This window comes from Schistocerca nitens, chromosome 1 (genome assembly GCF_023898315.1).
Source record: "Schistocerca nitens isolate TAMUIC-IGC-003100 chromosome 1, iqSchNite1.1, whole genome shotgun sequence".
Lineage (NCBI taxonomy): Eukaryota > Metazoa > Arthropoda > Insecta > Orthoptera > Acrididae > Schistocerca > Schistocerca nitens.
The window spans coordinates 86,435,775-86,455,622 of record NC_064614.1 but is presented as its reverse complement, the minus strand read 5'-3'; positions in this window follow the sequence as shown (position 1 = coordinate 86,455,622).

Genomic DNA, 19,848 nt, shown 5'->3' with positions numbered 1-19,848 from the left:
TTTTTTATTTTTTAGTTTTCTTTACTTGAAACGTACAGTTACTAAAACATCCTAATATTTTTTTTCGTGTGTGATACTTTTCGAAACATGGCACCATGCAGAGAGCCACAGCGTCTTATGCGTGTCATTTTTCGTTATGAAAGAACAGTATGTTGTGTTGGCAGAAGAGCCAACACCGTCTTACGAGAGGAGGCCGAAATGCACGCGTTTTAGCTCACGCGTTTAGCGTGAGGAGGGAAGAACTATACTGACGTGAGGTCTGGAACATGGCAAGGAATTAGAATTCAGAAAGCGGACGTAATTAGTTTGATACTTAACTTTAATCCATTTAAGATGAACGTCGCTCTTGAAAGTACATGATTCACAATATCAATAGTAACTGAATATGGCGCCTTGCTAGGTCGTAGCAAATGACGTAGCTGAAGGCTACGCTAAACTGTCGTCTCTGCAAATGAGAGCGTATGTAGACAGTGAACCATCGCTAGCAAAGTCGGCTGTACAACTGGGGCGAGTGCTAGGGAGTGTCTCTAGACTAGACCTGCCGTGTGGCGGCGCTTGGTTTGCAATCACTGATAGTGGCGACACGCGGGTCCGACGTATACTAACGGACCGCGGCCGATTTCAAGGCTACCACCTAGAAAGTGTGGTGTCTGGCGGTGACACCACACAGTACATACCACTCAGCAGCGTCTCTGGGGAACCTCCTTTTTGTCCGTTGCTACGAGGAACCCTGGATGATGTCCCTCTTTATTCTGCTGTCGGAAAGAGCTTTCTTCTCTGGTTGCCCGTGGGATCGCACTTTTACACGTTTGACTATGAAACTTATCAAGCAACTGATGGATTATTTCCAAGTGGTATTTGGCTAGTGGTATCTTCTGTTGCTTTTGTATTTCAAAAAGATTTTTTGCATTAAGCACAACGAGTCAGTCAGATGAAAGAATACTTTCTTGTACCACTTCATTGTTTTTCGGATGCACTGTACAGAAGATAACAGCATGTCTGCCTTATCAGTTACTTGTTCTAGAAGGTTCTAGCACCCCCGAACTTTGAGCCCTGAGTAGGCTAGTCACGCGGCAGCATGTGATGCCTACGTGATGAACTAGCCATTCTCCACTGTTTGCTGTGTCCAAGGGTTGCCACTAACTGTGCTTGAGCCTCGTGATACTGCATACTCCGCTCTTGTTAGTCGAGTACAATTTACACATTACACATGAGATAGTCTGGTCACGTCCGCCTCGCTTGATCTGTAGCAATAATTTTCCAGCCTACAGCCTACATGATTTTAATTCTATCTTCTACTATTCGCGACACCTCCCCTTCCCCAGGGGAAAATTTTGTAAGCTCGGTCCCTCGAGATTACAAAATTTTCGTTTTCTACTCGCGGTGCCAGTAAAACTTACCAGTCTTTATTGCCAAAAGACTTGACATTATAAACATGAAAAATACATGGCACAAAAATAAAAAAAAACATAAGAAGTTATAAGATACAGTTGAGTGCCGTCCATAATGTGCATAGAACAAACAAAATTTATGTCACATATTCAAAAAATGCTGCAAATTTTTACCAAGAGCATACAGAATAGTTACATACATAAGTACACATTTTGAGTTTTATACACATACAAAAGATCTGGTTTGTCAACAATTTAGGATAAATCAGGAGGGTAAGATTATCAATAAACATACAATTGTGTTATATCCTGTCTGTCTTGGAGGTTAACAGCTCCATTGCTCTGGCACGGGGCTCTGTGAGTTGTGGCGTTTGGCTCTGTTCTCTCCATTGTACCCTATCGGAGAGAGGAGTGCGACGTGTACAACCTAATTCATGCTCTCCACCTTCTGCTGCCGCTTCACATTGCTCGGTTTGTCGGGCAGGGGTGTACCGAACACTTCGTTCCCAGCGGCCATCCGCTACCACTGTATTTGTCACACACACTTTAGCACAACAATGTCCTCCGATTTCACACGATCTTTTGCCACACATACGGCAACACAATAGATGCATAAGCAACATGATATAATTAAGACAACTAACACTACTGAACCCGTATATCCCCATACGGAATATACGCTCTTAGACCATCCGCTAAAGGTGGTTCGCTGCTGATATTCTATTTCACTCTGCAGTTCATCCACTTTGTGACTGGCTACCTTGAGGTCATCTAAGTGTCTAACAATATGTTCTAAGGGTAAATCTATAGGTATACGTGTGACCTCTTGCTTTGTTTTGTCTATGATATAACAATCTATATTTAAGTTTAACATAGGTACTATATCATTCTTACTTAAATTAGTACTAATTATATGGTCAGCTTGTAACATGACCTGCGCACCGTATCCTTTACACTGACTCGTAAAGGTTAACTTTCCGGTACCCCTTACAATAAGGTCATTTGGGGGTAATCCGTTACATAATATTGTCAGTCCTTCATCCTTGGGAGCGACATACAGCCACTCATTGTCCTGTATCTGTGTCCAGATACTTTCGTTCAGTATGACATACTTTTGATTGCAATCTTTCGGAATTTCCCTTATAGGCTGTAGCATTCGAGCTTCACATCGCTCGTGATCATAGGTCGACATCAGAACGAACCGTTGTTTACAAATTTGATTTCTCGCGGTAACCGTTTTACACTGCAATTGGTCACGAGACAGTAGTGCGTACTGTCGTTTCGCATCGTCAGTAAGTAGAAAGTTTCGTTCAGGCTCGATATACGCAAATAACTTCTTAGCTGTATCATATTCTGCGGGTAATGAACATATTCTATATAAAGTGTATACACTACTATCTACTAAAGGTATATTTAGTACATAACTTAAGGTATTGCCGGCAAGAACTACATCTATATCTATTATACGAAGTAACAGATACCCTTGGTCCTTCGTGAGTTCAACGGGAAATTTCTTGTCTTTTAATTCCTCCTTCATCAGTTCGAGATACGTGAATACTTGTACAGGGTTAATCAAGTGTAGTTCCAATAGCCCTTTCTGCGCATTAACTATGGCAGAGATCAATAGATCATATTCCCTTTCGAGCTCATTGAACATATTAGAGATTTGCATCAGTTGTTCCGTAATAGTCAAAACAATCAGGGTGTGTTGTATCTTCCTGTTGGTACTATTTTCGTAATCCTCGACATGTTTACTCAATTTCCTTATCCCATCCGCAATTATTTGAGTATTCCTGGTGACTGCATTAATTGTTTGGTTCACCCCCGTCAGTGACGTCCTCACAATGATTACTTGTTCCTTGGACAATCGCAATAATTCCCTTTGCTGTTCCTCTAAAACATCTATCTTAGCTTTAAAGAATTCCGCATCATCCTCATCTAGTGTACCAAACAATACCTTGCTTGTTACCCCAATAAAGTTCAATATCCCCCTTTTGGTTCTGGGCCGTTCATGTCTAGCCAACTGGTCAATCAAGTCTTTTGATTTAGAAATCTCTCCCACCTGCCATTTTACAGTTTGTTGTACATTTTCACATTCTCCGGCATCTAACTTTGCTTGATTCATCGTACTTATACAATGTGCTATCGCTCTATTGGCCCCCACCTGCGTCTCTTCAAATTTGTCATGCAATTCCTTGAGGTTGAAATAGGTCACCACTCTCCACGTTGTGCTGTATAGTTTCACACTGCCCTGGTTGTCGTAATACATTCCTGGTGCAGACTGGAATTTTTGCACTCTTAAATCTTGTTGGTTTGCTTCGCGTCCTGCGAGTCCGATCTGCCATATACTCCCGAATATCGCTGTCATCCACAAAGCCCTCATCAGTGGCATCTGTAATAGAAACGCACGTGTCACTCTCATGTTTTGCTATCGCCTGCAATCGGTTCACTTCCTCTACCACGAACAACTAAAAGATATTCTTGCCTGCTTAGTAAAATTCCTTCAGCCTATTCGCGTGCACTTTTATACATTTATTTCCTTTCAGTCTAATTATCACGTTCGGTCCCTGTACATCTACTACAGTAAACGGTCCTCGCCACTGGCTGTCTAACTTCCTTGAGCGTCCCCGACGCACGCTTTCATCATACAGTAATACGCGATCGTCTTTTTTAAATTCTCTCGGGTTTTGCGTTTTATCGTAATCGCTTTTATTCCTGATTTTGCTTTCCTGTGTTGCCTTACGGGCCTCTTGGTGTACTAACTGCAGTCGCTGTCGGATTTCCGTCACGTAATCATCATAATTGTACATCACGTTGGCTGGCTTCTTCTGTAACCACCCTGGCAGATTACACTTCCTGCCGAAGAATAACTGGAATGGAGTGTATCCCGTGGTACTGTGTGGTGTTGTGTTGTACACAAAACATGCGAACGATACCCATTCGTCCCAATCCGTGTGGTCCCGTCCGCCTCGCTTGATCTGTAGCAATAATTTTCCAGCCTACAGCCTACATGATTTTAATTCTATCTTTTACTATTCGCGACAACCCATTGACTTGTTATAGCTGACAATACAGGTAGGTTTCAATTTGTTTTGGCCCGTTTCATGTGCTTTTTTTCCTTTCCCCTCAAAATCCGGTCGGTTTACGGTGGAAAGCATCCAGACTTCTTTCTTGTCCATCCATTTTAGTGCCGTTAATGTTCCACAGGACTTGAACTGTATTTCCCTATTTTTCAGCTTGTCTGGCAACGGTGGTAGATGTTTCCTGTTTCTGCGTACTGTTCCGACGGCGTTTATACATTTCTCATGGCGCCACAGGAATAATTGGGGGATCGAGTACCAATTGTCTAAATAAATGGTATGACCTTTGTTGCGGTTTGGCAGTAACAAACAACAACAACAACAACGTCACCTGATTTTCCCAGTCGGCATTTCCAGATTGTATTTGCGTGCCGGCACTAGTGTAGACAATATAATCCAAAATATAATTGGTTTGTACGTCACAAAGCACGAAAATGTTAATGCCAGAACGGCTACGTTTATGTGGTATGTACTGCTTAAATCGGAGTCTTCCTTTGAAAAGTAGCAGACTTTCGTCGGTCACTAGGTTTTCAAAGGGTACTACTGCCTCGCGGAATTTATTTTTTGTGTGATCTACAATGAGACGTATTTTTAAAAGAATATCTTGAGATGCGGTGGAATTGTCACTGAAGTGCAATAAACGCAGGATCAACTTGTACCGGTCCCTGGCCATTATGTTAGAAAATATTTGTGTTTGAAGCAAAGAATCAGTCGACCAATATGCATTCACTTCTAACTTTGTACTTGTAGGCGTAAGCAGAGAACGCGCTAGGAAGCAATACAATTCTGCTGGCTCCCTATACTTCCAGCGTGCTAATCTCCTGGGTACCGACGTCATTTTCTCAGTAATAAATTTATAATAATTATTGATCTGTGTAAAGATGACAGAAACGAATTCCATGCACATAAAGTAAAAAAAAATAAATGTAAATGACTTACTGACTCTTCGAAGTCTGCTTTTAACCCGCTAAATGTGTTCACAAAACGGTGTCGTTTCATCACTGGATGATTCTCCGTCCAGTCATACTTTCTTTTTCCTGACGAAGTTTGACTTACTTCATCTTCTTTTCCGTCTTCAGAGGAAGACTCTTTCGTTCGTGATGTCGAGGATTCAGCAATGCGGCCAGACGCATCAACTCATCGTCGGAAGAAAGCTCCGAAGTATCACCACAGTCTTCGTCGCCACTATTCATAAGAATGTCCATGATTTCCTTGTCCTATAAATTGGGTCCCGACATGGCAAAGGCTGCACACACGAACGCTGTCGTCTCACCAGAAGCAAAAAGAGGACTGGCTGAATGTTAGACTCGGAAACAGGAAGGGCCCAGGGGAGGTGAAAACTAAAGCGCTTTCCTACATCACAAAGAAGACCAGGTAATGATATTGTTGTCAGAAATACGGACAACAGCGAGAAGCCGTTCTATTGTGTACGTTTACCTGCTCCCGATCTCGGGCGTATATGCATGCCATTAGCCGTCTGGACTTCCCGCCTGCCCAGCCTACTTTCGGGAGATTTTAACGCGCATAACCCGTTGTGAGGTGGCGCCATTCTTACTGGCCGATGTAGGGAGGTTGAAAATTTGCTGTCACAACTCGACCTCTGCCTCTTAAATACAGGTACCCTTAAATATTTCAGTGTGGCACATGGCACATATTCGGCCATTAATCTCTCTGTTTGCAGTCCTGACCTTCTCCCGTCTATCCACTGGAGAGCACATGACGACCTGTGTGGTAGTGACCCCTTCCCCATCTTCCTGTCACTCCCCCGGCGTCATGCCCACGGACGCCTACCCAGATGGGCTTTAAACAAGGCAGACTGGGAAGCCTTCATCTCTGCTGTCACCGCTGAATATCCCCCGCATGGTGCCATCGATGTTGTCGTTGAGCAGGTCACTATAACGATCGTTTCTGCGGCGGAAAACGCGATCCCTCGTTCTTTAGGGTGCCCCCGGCGAAAGACAATCCCTTGGTGATCGCCGGAAGTCGCTGAGGCATTAAAGAGCGTCGGCGAGCTCTACAGCGACATAAGCGGCAGCCTTCCCTAGAGCACCTAATAGCCTTTAAGCGGCTCCGTGCCCGCGTTCGCCAGCCTATAAAACGACGGACACAGGAGTGTTGGGAGAGATACGTGTCGACCATTGGGTACCATACGTCACATTCCCAAATCTAGACGGAGATCAGACGTGATTTTGGGTACCAGACCCCAACATCAATGACGTGTTATCTATCGACACAAACGCGATTGGCGGGCACTTCGCTGGGCACTGTGATCGAGCCTCTGCGTCGTAGAACTACCCCTCCCCACTCCACCCCCAGCCTTTCGCACCCTCAAACGGCGGATGGAAAGGAAAGTCCTCTCGTTCACTACACGCCCCATTTACAGAGTGGGAGCTCCTTAGCGTCCTTGCACATTCTCCCGCCGGATCGGATCCACAGTCAGGTGATTAAACATCTCTCGCCTGACTGCAAGCAACACCACTTCGTCATCTTCAACCGGATCTGGTGCAATGGCGCCTTACCATCGCAATGGCGGGAGGGCACCATCATTCCTGTGCTCAAACCCGGTCAAAACCCTCTTGATGTGGATAGCTACCAGCTCATCAGCCTCACCAACTTTCTTTGTAAGCTGCTGGACTATATGGTGTGTCGGCGGTTGGGTTGGGTCCAGGAGTCACGTGGCCTACTGGCTCCATGTCAGGGCGGCTTCCGCCAGGATCGCTCTACACTGATAATCTTGTGTCCATCGAGTCTGCCATCCAAACAGCCTTTTCCAGACGCCAACATCTGGTTGCCGTCTTTTTCTTCTTCTTCCTTTTTTTTTTTTTTTAGGTCAAGCATACGACAGGACCTGGCGACATTATATCCTTGCCACAATGCACAATGTGTGAGTGGGGTCTCTGGAGCCCGCTCCCGATTTTTATCCGAAACTTCCTGTCGCTCCGTACTTTCCGTGTCAAAGTCGGGGCCTCCCATAGCTCGCCCTTTATTCAGGAGAATGGCGTTCTGCAGGGGTCCATATTGAGTGTCTCTCTATCTTTAGTGGCTGTTAAACCATTCATCCAGAACCACTCACTGTAGTGGAGACATATCGGTTCTTAGGACTGGTTTTCGACGCCCGATTGAGTTGGCTATATCACTTTCGTCAGCTTAAGCGGAAGTGCTGGCAGCACCTCAATGCCCTCTGCTGCCTGAACCACACCAACTGGGGTGCAGATCGCTCTACGCTGCTGTAGCTCTACAGAGCCCTTGTTCAATCCCGAATTGACTATGGGAATGTGGTTTACGCTTCGGCGGCACCCTGAGTGTTGCGTTTACTCTACCCAGCACACCTCCGTGGCGTTGCCTAGCGACGATAGCTTTTAGAACGACTCCAGTGACCAGTATCATGGTGGAGGTCGGAATCCCTCCATTGAAGTTTAGGCATGCACAACTGCTCACCAGTTACGTTGCACACGTTCGTAGTTCTCCTGCGCATCCGAATTACCATCTTCTTTTGCTAACCACGGCGGTTCATCTCCCGCATCTGCGGCCCAGGTCATGGCTTACGATTGCGGTTCGCTTCCGGTCTCTTCTGTCCGAACTGGAGTCCTTCCCATTACCACCTCTCCTCAAGATCCATTCACGTACACCTCCATGGTGTACACCTAGGCTGCATATTCTTCTGGACCTTTCGCATCGCCCTAAGGACTCGGTTAACCCTGCGGCTCTCCGCTATCACTTCCTCTCGAGTCTCGACATGTACCGGGGCCCTGAAGTGGTTTACACTGACGGTTCGATGGCTGTTGGTCACGTAGGCTTTGCGTATGTTCATGGAGGACATGTTGAACAGTACTCCTTGCCAGATGGCTGCAGTGTTTTCACAGCAGAGCTGGCGGCCATATCTCGGGCCCTTGAGCACATCCGTTCATGCCCTGGCGAGTAATTTCTTCTGTGTACTGACGCCTTGAGCAGCCTACAAGCTATCGACCAGTGCTACCCTCGCCATCTTTTGTTAGCGTCCATTCAGGAGTCCATATATGCCCTGGAACAGTCCCGTCGTTCAGTGGTGTTTGTGTGGACCCCAGGATAAGTCGGAATCTCAGGCAACGAACCTGCTGACAGGCTGGCCAAACAGGCTACGCGGAAACTGTTTCTGGAGATGGGCATCTCCGAAACTGACCTGCGTTCTGTCTTACGCTGCAGGGTAAGCCGTCTGGACTTCACGCCTGCTGGGCGTACATGTGCACCCGTAGCCGCGAAAGCGTTAATAACGATAATAATTTATTTTAAAATGCATTACGCAGCACAATCACAAACTCTTGTTGTTGTTGTTGTTGTGGTCTTCAGTCCTGAGACTGGTTTGATGCAGTTCTCCATGCTACTCTATACTGTGCAAGCCTCTTCATCTCCCAGTACCTACCGCAACTTACATCCTTCTGAATCTGCTTAGTGTATTCATCTCTTGGTCTCCGATTTTTACCCTCCACGCTGCCCTCCAATGCTAAATTGGTGATCCCTTGATGCCTCAGGACATGTCCTACCAACCGATCCCTTCTTCTAGTCAAGTTGTGCCACAAACTTCTCTTCTCCTCAATCCTATTCAATACCTCCTCATTAGTTACGTGATCTACCCACCTAATCTTTAACATTTTTCTGTAGCACCACATTTCAAAAGCTTCTATTCTCTTCTTGTCCAAACTATTTATTGTCCATGTTTCACTTCCATACATGGCTAAAGTCCATACAAATACTTTCAGAAACCACTTCCTGACACATCTATACTGGATGTCAACAAATTTCTCTTTTTCAGTAACGGATCTTTGAAATGTAATTTTTTCCTCTACTAACTGCGCTGTATTAAAACAGCCGTACTTAACATTTGTATTCCTTACCGTAAACAAGCAGCATTACACGTTTGAAAATGACTGCATAATGCACATTTACGAATTCAGCTGATCGGTACGAGACGCGCATGCCCGAGTGTTGTGAGCGGCAGAAGACAAACTAGAAAATTCCCTCTTTCATGTCCCCTCCCCGCAGCTACCAGTGTACTAACAACGTATATAAACAGCGTAGATTGGCTAAAGCGCCGCCATATTTTATGCTGCTTTAAATACCTCCCTGCTACATACTTTCCCTCTGCTCTCTACATGCCAGAGGCATCATATTATAAACGACATGCCTATCGTTGGTCAAAACGGAATGCTCAAAGTGTAAACGCTATCGATTAATGATACGAGGGTGAGTCAAATGAAAACCATAAATTTGTAATAACAAATCGAAATTTCGCGCCGTTATTCTGTAAATTGGTAAGCGTGCTACAAACAGCGTGCAGAATGGCCTGTAGGTGGCAGCATATTGCAGATGCACACATACCGTCACAGTATCAGTATAAAGATGGCCACCCCACTTGCGACTTGCACCAGGGAAGAACAGCATTCTGTTATTCGGTTTGCGAGGTGCCGGAGCTAGCAGTGTATTTAACACTAAATTCTTCTAGAATCTACATATGTAAATGATGCTCTAAGCCCCCCGTATTCTAACTCCGACTTCTGCTGTTGCACAAGGATAAAAAAAAACACGCGAACTGACTCTAATCAACCCTGCCAGTGGAGTAGAAGAGAGTTTGGCACCTGCAATAATTTAATTTGATAAATAAGTTAAATAAACGAAGGTTTCATTAACATAGTGAGAAATGATGGGTTGCTCTACCGATTAACAGAATGAATGTTCTGTCCAAAATAACAATATGATTTATTAAGACTAAACACAAAATAATAAAAAAACACATGAAATATTTATAATACATCAAATTGGCTCAAATTGGAGACTCATACAAACACTGTAAAGGTGAAGTTGTCCCTAAACTAGATCGTGAGGTTTAAGACGAAGTGGTATGTGGAGCCAATTCCTTGCCACTCAAATCTCAAGAGAGACACACAGCTAACCCAACAGTAATTGCTGCTACTCAAGACAGAACAAAGTTAGAAAAAGACGAACAGGCGCGCTCTGCTGAGCTCTGATTATCACCTAGGAAAATCCCTATCTGCCGGTGCTGCGGACATAAATTACCAAACTGTCTTCTTAACTGCCAGAACACGATCTGGCGTACCGAAGGCGATGGCTGGTTACTTCGACGTCCTCGACCGAAAGGCGAGAGTCGACTACCCCTGAGCACCCGTACAGGCCGAACACAGAACATTCCCACCCCCACGACAGTGGCCGTGGTTAAACGTTCCAATCAGCAACTCGAAAACCGGCGGAGAATTCCACTCCATTGCCGGAGCACTACCATCCCACCAATGGAGATTCTTGGCGCCAATTTCTGCGCTGATTTTGCTACGTCACGGAGCTATGCCCTGAGCAAACCAATCACCGTTACTATTCTGCAGAAAGCGCGGGAATTTTCCCGCCACAACTGCCTGGGTACACAAGTCATTCCCACGCCTCGCTGGTAGCCCGCCAGAAAGTGTTTTCGCTAAGTTTCTCCGAAGTAACGGAACCTCTAGCCCAGCCGCTACTTCAGGCCCCTGCGGGCGTGTCTCTTGACAATGTCGGCGTCTGGAAAGCATTCACTCGACTCCCTCACACGCGTCGGCTTAACCCTCTCGAGATCCGCAGAGCCCGCCTGTCACCGGACCACCCGGGTGACGAGAGACGCTGCGTGGGAAGTCCGCGTGTGAAGGAATAGCAACTTTCCACCGCATGCAATTAGAGAGGAGAATCGTAAGATAGAAATATGAGAGGGGGCTCATGCCACCTCTCAGGTTTTTGCGTAGTGAAGGTGTGAAACCTATTGAAATTCATCGACGAATGAAGGTTCAGTACGGTGATGCATGTTTGTCACAGCAGCAAGTCTATAGGAGTAGGAAGTTCGCAAATGGTGTGGAAGATGCTCCTCGTCCAGGTCAGGCACAACGAGTAGTGACTCCACAGAACATTTCAGCAGTTGAAGCCATAGTGAAGGGAAACCGCCGAGTGACACTGACTGACATTGCGGCATGTTTACAGATTAGTCATGGGTCAGCACACCACATTGTGCATGATGTGCTCCAGTTTCACAAAGTGTCTGCAAGATGGGTGCCACGGCAGCTGACTCCTGAAATCAGAGAATGACGTGTTGATACTTGTGAAGAACTGCTTCGGCGCTTTGAACGAGAAGGTGATGGCTTCCTTGCAAGAATCGTTAGTGGGGACGAAACCTGGGTTCACTTCCATCAACGAGAAGGAAGAGAGCGAGCAAGGAATGGCGCCATTCCTCATCAAAACCAAAGAGGTTTCGAACAGAACCATCAGGAGGGAGGTTATGCTGACTCTCTTTTGGGACGAAAAAGGCGTCATTTTGGAGCATTACATGCCTAGAGGGACCCCTGTCACCAGTGCATCATACACAGATCTCCTAAGAAATCATCTGCGACCTGCCATCAAATCAAAGCGACGTGGGTTGATGTCAGCAGGTGTCCTTTTCAGCAAGACAATGCAAGGCCCCACACTGCCCGTACAACAGTTGCAACAATCACAGACCTGCATTTTGAGTGTCTTCCTCATCCACCATACTCACCAGACCTTGCCCAAGGTGATTTCCATATGTTTGGACCACTCAAAGACGCAATGGGTGGAAATAAGTTCCGTTCTGATGAAGAGGTACGCCACGCGGTGCATGAGTGGTTGCGCGGACTACCAAAAGAATTTTTTTCTAAAGGAATTTATGCACTTTTTAAGCGCTGGAGGACTTGCATGGAGCGTGGGGGAGATTATTTTGAAAAGTGATACAGCTTTGTACCACTTCTGCACAATAAATAATATTTAAAAAATATTTAAGGTTTTCATTTGACTCACCCTCGTAGTTCATCGATATTTCACTAACACTACATAGCGGGCGCAGTAGCTTTGTTATTGTGTTATTGAATCCTCTGCATCGGTACTCGGTAAACACTGCGCAGTGCGTGACAGAGGATACGTCTCATTGTACCAGTTTTTGGGGTTTCTTCCCATTCCGTTCACTTGCGGAGCGCGAGAAGAATGATTGTTTAAATACTTATGTGCGTGCAGTAATTAATGTAATCTTGTCCTCACGATCCCTATGTGAACGAAACAGCGGTTGTATATTCCTAGAGCCGTGTATAAACTTAAATTTCTCATAATTAGAATAAACAGGGAGTGACTTCCAGACACTGCGAATCACTGGAGCGGACAGTGGAGAGTAGAAATCAACAACTTTTGCAGATGCTACTGCGTTCATTTCCCGATTCACTTTTACCGAAGCGAAAAGTAATGGCATCATGTTACAAGAAGAATCATAGATGCGTATTAAAAGAACTGCTGTTATATGGAAATAGATGGTGTGTATTGGTATCTAGATTTTTGTGATCGCTTGTATTACTACGTGTTTCTTGCCGCACCATACAAAGCCATCATTTACAAGAAGTTTTTCGCCTGCTCCTACCCCAATCTGCCCCCCCTCCCTCTCTCTCTCCCCTCCCCCTCCCCACCTCCCCCGCAGGAAGCATATGTGCCACTGCTAGAGTAGATGATGGTAAACGTATTGAAAATAACATTTCGATCTTTACAAGGGCGTAGGGTCGCTTCGGGCGTAACACCCCTACGTCCTTGTATAGATCGAAGTGTTATTTTACAACACGACGTGACAAGAGTTTAATTCGAAGAGACAGTGCGCTTTTTTATCTTTTTCCAGAATTCTGATATTTCCAATAATCGTGGGCTCGGCACACACAGCTCTTCCCGTATTTATTCGATTCCGCCAAAAAGATAGATTGAATGCAGAACCTCTGAAAGAGCAGAGCAACAATCGGGAAACGAACCCCCAGCTATAAAAATGATCGTATAGCGTAAAAAGCACCATTTAGTGTTGTACAAAACGTTTCACAGTGTGAGCGATGTTTTAATGTAAGCGTGGCAGGAAGCTTATTTGCCATTGTTAGAATCGATGACGGCAGAAGTGCAACATCGCGGAGACTAATTCTAGAATACTGCTAAAGTAGTGGGATCTGTACGATCAAGTGTGTGGGATCTGTACTAACAGTAAGTAGGACCAGTAGGGCCGTTGCCATATGATTTGCCGCCCTAGACGAGAACTGAAAAATGACAGCCTCTCCATTTAACCAACCATAGGTCTGTCCAATGTCGCCTCCCCCCCCCCCCCCTTCCACCACCTCCAACATACAGCGCCACAACAATGCAGATCTCCTATTGAACTTTTAATCATTAATCTAAGGTGACCTGAGGTCATTTTCTGGGAACAGTCTTCAATTCAACTAACACATGACAAATAATCTGCAGAGACAAAAACAAAATGAGGGACTGAGGAAGGTATGGTATCAAGTCTCAACATGATCGCAAGCCAGCGCACGAGCCCTTCTCCAGCGCCGGCCGCGGTGGTCTAGCGGTTCTGGCGCTGCAGTCCGGAACCGCGGGACTGCTACGGTCGCAGGTTCGAATCCTGCCTCGGGCATGGGTGTGTGTGATGTCCTTAGGTTAGTTAGGTTTAAGTAGTTCTAAGTTCTAGGGGACTTATGACCTAAGATGTTGAGTCCCATAGTGCTCAGAGCCATTTTTTTGAACCTTCTCCAGCGCTCGACGTAAATGAATAAAGGTTACGTTTGCTTCTGTTTCGTACTCAGTAGTGAGTTCTTTAATTTTGAGACAGACAGAGGCAACGTGTTTACTTTCGTCAAAGTAAGTATGAACTTCTAAAGTAAATGTTCCGTGAGCTTTTGAAAATAATTCGGTGTGTTAATTTTTCATATTTTCAGTTTTTTTTCTCATTTGCTGAATTGTTACGCTTTTTGATTTTAAATTAATTTTTTCCGCTCTTTACCTCCCCTAAAATTTTGCCGCTTTAGGCTGCCGCGTAGCCTTACCTAATGGTAGGAACGGCCCTGCCAGCAGGGAATATTGTACAAGCCTACAGAGAAGGGTAGCACGAATGGTCACAGGTTTGTTTAACCTGTGGGAGTCACAGAGGTGCTGAAGAAACTGCGACGGCAGACTCGTGAAGATAGACGTAAAGCCTACTTACAAAGTTTCAAGAACAGGCTTTAAGTGATGCAGATATTTTGACAGTCAAGATCGCATTTAATACTATTTTTCCTGATTACCGATTTCAGCAGTTCAGTCTGATCTTCTAATTTTTTTATACGTCCTGTTGCATTGTGACTAGCGTAGGAGGAAAAAAGGAAATTGTTCTTATACAAATGTCGATAACCATAAATCTGTATTTATTGTCGAGGGACGTTCAAATGTATTTCAACGTTCAGTGTTGTGTCGCACGCTGTAGCAGTCTGGCTTGTACCAGCAGGCTCATCTTTCGCCTACGCCACTGCGAGTGGTACGCATTCCGGCCACAGATGTCTCTGCTGCTCGGTGCGCCGCGCGGCACGTGAGAAAGGCGGCGACCACCACCCGGCAGTTGTTTACAGTGCCGCCAAGTGTGCGGGTTGCTGAAGCGGCAATGGAGAAGATTGAGTTGAGAAACAGAACATTCACGCGTTGGCTCCTTAAGTGCGGCCGCCAGAGGAGGCATCTGTTGTTGAGAGAGGTAAAAGTTTGACACAAGTTCTCGTTACGCTGTGGAAGTGCTTGTTATGACGCTAATAGACGATTGGCTTCTGTGCTAGAACGCCGCTTGTAGTTACACGCTGGAGCAGAGTACGATTTACTTTGTAGTAGCAAATTGTAGTTTTGTGGTGATAATGCTGACGTACAGCGCAAAATACACCGTCGATGTGCTGCTATCCACGACTAGTGGGCCGCCGCGATTTGAAGAAAAGGCACGCTTCGTGTGTCTCTTGGTGCTTCCACAATGGCTTCGTTCTCCTGGAAGAATATTTTTGTAAAAGTTGTGGCTTCACAGTGTTAGTGATACGAATGTATTTGTTGTGTTGCATCAAAACCTGAAAGTATCAGCAGAACTTGTACACTACAGGTAAATCAATTTTTTCGATTATCTACTTATTCACGTCACTTACTTGCATACTTAGAGGGATGCTGCTGATTTTAAGTCTCAGCTGTAATCGAATTTACGGTAAACGTTGCGTAGTGGTCCCCTTTCCGTTTGTCGCGGTTTGTATACGATCGATGTAAATAATGTGCATCGTAATACTGGCGTAGACTTGTCCATAGTCCAATACAGTGTTTCTGGATTTACTTTGCCGTTTTAGTTTTGGTACGAACGAATAAGATAAGGCTACGCAACAGTGCGATTGTTACCGCTTTTTGACATTCACATTCTTTGGCTTCATCAACTGTAAATCAACATGTCACCTTCCAACCCAACTTATACGGGTCTACGCTACAGATCTGTCGTCACTGTCAAGATTTCAGGGGGAGTCCTGGTAGTGCATCAGCACAATTGGTAATAATTTCGAAGTTGAACTGCTAGTGGCGTATTATTAACTGTAAATAACAAACTGAATAGCAGTCCCATGATAGACAGGCACTTCATTGTTGTTTTTCGAGTACTGATTTGTGACTGAGGACGAATGAGTTGCTAATGGCTACATTTCTAGCGACGAATCATTTTCTTTAAGCATGATGCACGACGTTCGCGTGATTGGGTGTCATGCTGCAAGTCCAAAGGTCTGGGGTTGAATTCCCAGTCGGATTTAGTATTGTCTTGACACTGTGTCTTTCACCATTCCCAATGACTTATACCGTAAGTTTGTCGCTGTTTGTTTGGAACACCTTGAATGATCTGATGTCAACACCCCCCGCCCCCAATAATTGTGGTGAGGTTCCTTAATTCGTCCGATGCAAAAAATGCACACCATCGATTGTTGGTAAAGCACTGTGGTATTCAGACCAATTTTTCGGTCGGTGGGAGCTCTGCTTGATAGAATGCAGGTAGTTTCTTATTAATCCAAAAGTCAGATGCTAGAGACCGTGTACATTTTCTATAAAACCATCGAATTTTAATCATACGATAGCGGTAGTAACTTGACTGTTGAACCTTCCTGGTTTTAACTTGGTATTTTATCGTAACTGCGATGTGTACTGCAGTATTACTTAGCAGTTTCATTGTACACAACAGTGTACACTTAGGAGTATTTATTATTGTACATCTCACTGATCGGGATGGCGAAGTAGCAAGATACTGGTCTCATATTTCTTTTAGAGGACAGCGGTTCACATCCCAGCCTAACCATTCAGAGGGTTTTTCGTAATTCTCCCAAATCGCCTAAGCCGAATGCCGGAATGTTTCCTTCGAAAGGGTCGGACTATTTTCTTCAAATGGTTCTAATGGCTCTGAGCACTATGGGACTTAACATCTGAGATCACTCCCCTATAACTTAGAACTACTTAAACCTAACTAACCTAAGGACATCACACACATCGATGCCAGAGGCAGGATTCGAACCTGCGGCCGTAACAATCGCGCGGTTGCGGACTGAAGCGCCTAGGACCGCTCCCTCGCAGCGGTGCCGATTTTCTTCCCCAAGTTTTGTCTGCTCTCTTTGTCTCTAACCACCTCGTCATCGACAAGAACAATCCGTAGTGTTCCTTCGTTTTGTACAAAACTAGCTCCATATTGCTTTCGTCGGTTTTTTTTGGTGGGGAGGGGTGTGGGAGGAGGGAGGGAAGCCGCCTTCCGTCGCACATTCATTTGCTGCAGCCCATCTCTCCCTCCCCCCCTTCTTTGTTCTTCTGCCACCCCACCCCTCCCCTTGAACTCGTGCCCCCCTCCCTACCACCCCACTACCACTCGTGTGCGTAGTCTAGATGCCCCCACCCCCTCCTAGAGTCATCGAACGTGGCAGCACAGGCAGTGCATGTTCGGCGGCTGTGATGAATAGAGTTTATCTGTCAGCTGTGAGAGGGGGCGAGAAATACGGAAGTAAATGCAAATGTATATATCGATTTGTGTGTGCCGTGTTTTAATGAACGTACTAGTGTATCTGGGAAAACCAATATTACAGCAGTATTCTAAGATTCATTTTGGATGCGTTCCATTTGAACGTCGTTGTCTTGCGAACTTTCAGCACTGCTTTTGCACATAACCGGTTTTCCGCTAGTAACATTATGGTTACATTCTTAAGTCATTTTCTACATATATGTGTCGTAATCTATATCTGCATAATTACACTGCAATTCACAATTAAGTGCAAGGCAGAGGGTTCATCGAACCACCTTCAAGCTATTTCTTTAAGGCTCGACTCCTTAACAGCGCACGGGAAAAACGAGCACTTAAATCTTTCAGTGCGAGCTCTGATTTCTCATATTTTATCATGATGACCATTTCTTGCTATGTAGGTGAGAGCGCACAGAATATTTTCGCATTCGAAGGAGAAAGTTGATGAAATTTCACGAGAAGATTCTGTCCCAACGAAAGACGCCTTTGTTTTAATGATTGCCACCCTAATTCACGCATCATGTGCGTTGCACACCCTCCCCTATTCCGCGATAATGCAAAACGAGCTGCCGTTCTTTGAACTTTTTTGATGTCCGTCAATCCCATCAGGTGCGGTTCCCGCACCGCACAACAGTAATCCAGAAGAGTGCGGACAAGCGTGGCGTATGCAGTCTCTTCAGTCGATCTGTTGCATTTCCTAAGTGTTCTGCCAATAAATCGCAGTCTTTAGTTTGCTTTACCCATAACATTATATATGTGATCGTTCCAACTGAAATTATTCCTGATTGCAATCGCTAACAACCTTGTTTGTGTGATTTCATCGTGTAACCGAAATATGGCAGTTTTCTTTTAGTACTCACGGGAAAACTTCACGCTTTTCATTATTTGGAGTCAATTGCCACGTTTTGCACTGTACAGATATCTTGTACAAATCACTTTGCTGTTGATTTTGACCATCTGATGACTTTACGAAGACTGCAGACAATCTAAGAGGGCTGCTCAGATGGTCTCCTATATCGTTTATGTATATCAGGGAACAGCAGAGGACCTATAATACTTCCGTGAAGGACGCCAGATATTACCTCTGGTTCACTCGGTGACTTACCATCAGTTCCTACGAACTGTCACGTACTTGACAAGAGACTCATGAATCCAGTCGCGCAACTAAGACGATACTCCATAGGCACGCAATTTGATTAGAAGACGTTTATGAGGAACGGTGTCGAAAGACCTTTGGAAATCTAAAATTACGGAATCAGTTTGACAATCCTTGTCTATAGCACTCATTACTTCGTGAGAAAAGATAGCTAGTCCTGTTTCGCAAGAAAGATTTTTCCCATACCCGTGCCAACTACTAGTCAATAAATAGTTTTCTTCGATATAATTAATGTATTCGAATGCAGAATATTTTCCAAAATTCTACTGCAAATTGACGTTAGTGATATGGGACTGTAATTCAGCGGATTACTGCTGTTTAATTTCGAGAGTATTGGCGTGACGTTTGCAACTTTCCATCCATTAGATAAAGATCTTTTCTATGAGTGAACGGTTGTATATGATTGTTAGATACGTAGCTATTGTACGGCATACTCTGAAAGGAACCTGACTGGTATGCAGTTTGGGCCGGAAGCCTTGCCTTTATTAAGTGATTTAAGCTGCTTCACTACATCGAGGATATCTACTTCTAAGTTGCTCATGTTGGCAGTTGTTCTAGAATCGAATTCTAGAATATTTACTGCGTCTTCTTTGGTGAAGGAGTTTCGGAAAACCGTGTTTAGTAACTCTACTTTAGTGGCACTGTCATCAGTGACATAACCGATGTTCCTCGTGGGTCACTTCTTATATTGTGTTGAAGTTCCTCGAAATATTAAGCTGATTCGTATGTTATGTTGTTGATTGCGTGTACTTAAACTTATGGCTTGACTCTTTTTTGGGTTCATAAACATTTTATTTTTATGTTATTGCATTTATTTTGTAATTTCATGTGCTGACACATTCCATGACCTTGGAGATTTGCTCCTCAATTTAGTCCTACGGAACATGACGTGTATACAAATAAATAAATCGTGCATTGAAGGTGTTGATTGCGTCTTGCCGCTGGTTTACTTTACACATGAGCCGGCCGGAGTGGCTGGACTGATGACCACAGCAGTTAAGTCCCATAGTGCTCAGAGCCGTTTGAACCATTTTTTTTACTTTACACATGACCAGAATCTCTTCGGGTTTTGTACAAGATTTCAAGACAGAGTTTCGCTGTGGATGCTATTAAAAGTTTCTGTATAATTTCCCCAATCTTCTGGATTTGCGTTCTTCTGAAATTGGTGTGCTTTTTTTCGTTGCTTCCGCAGGTGTGCTCTTATCCATTTTAGTGTACCAGAGTGGATCAGTACCATCACTTTTATGATGCTCCCAGTTTTTTCAAGATTATGTTATGTTAATGCGTCAGGCATGTTTTCACAACCATTTACTCTGCTAGTGGGCTCCAGAACTAATTGTTCGAAATAAAACGTCGTAAAATTATGCCTACCGC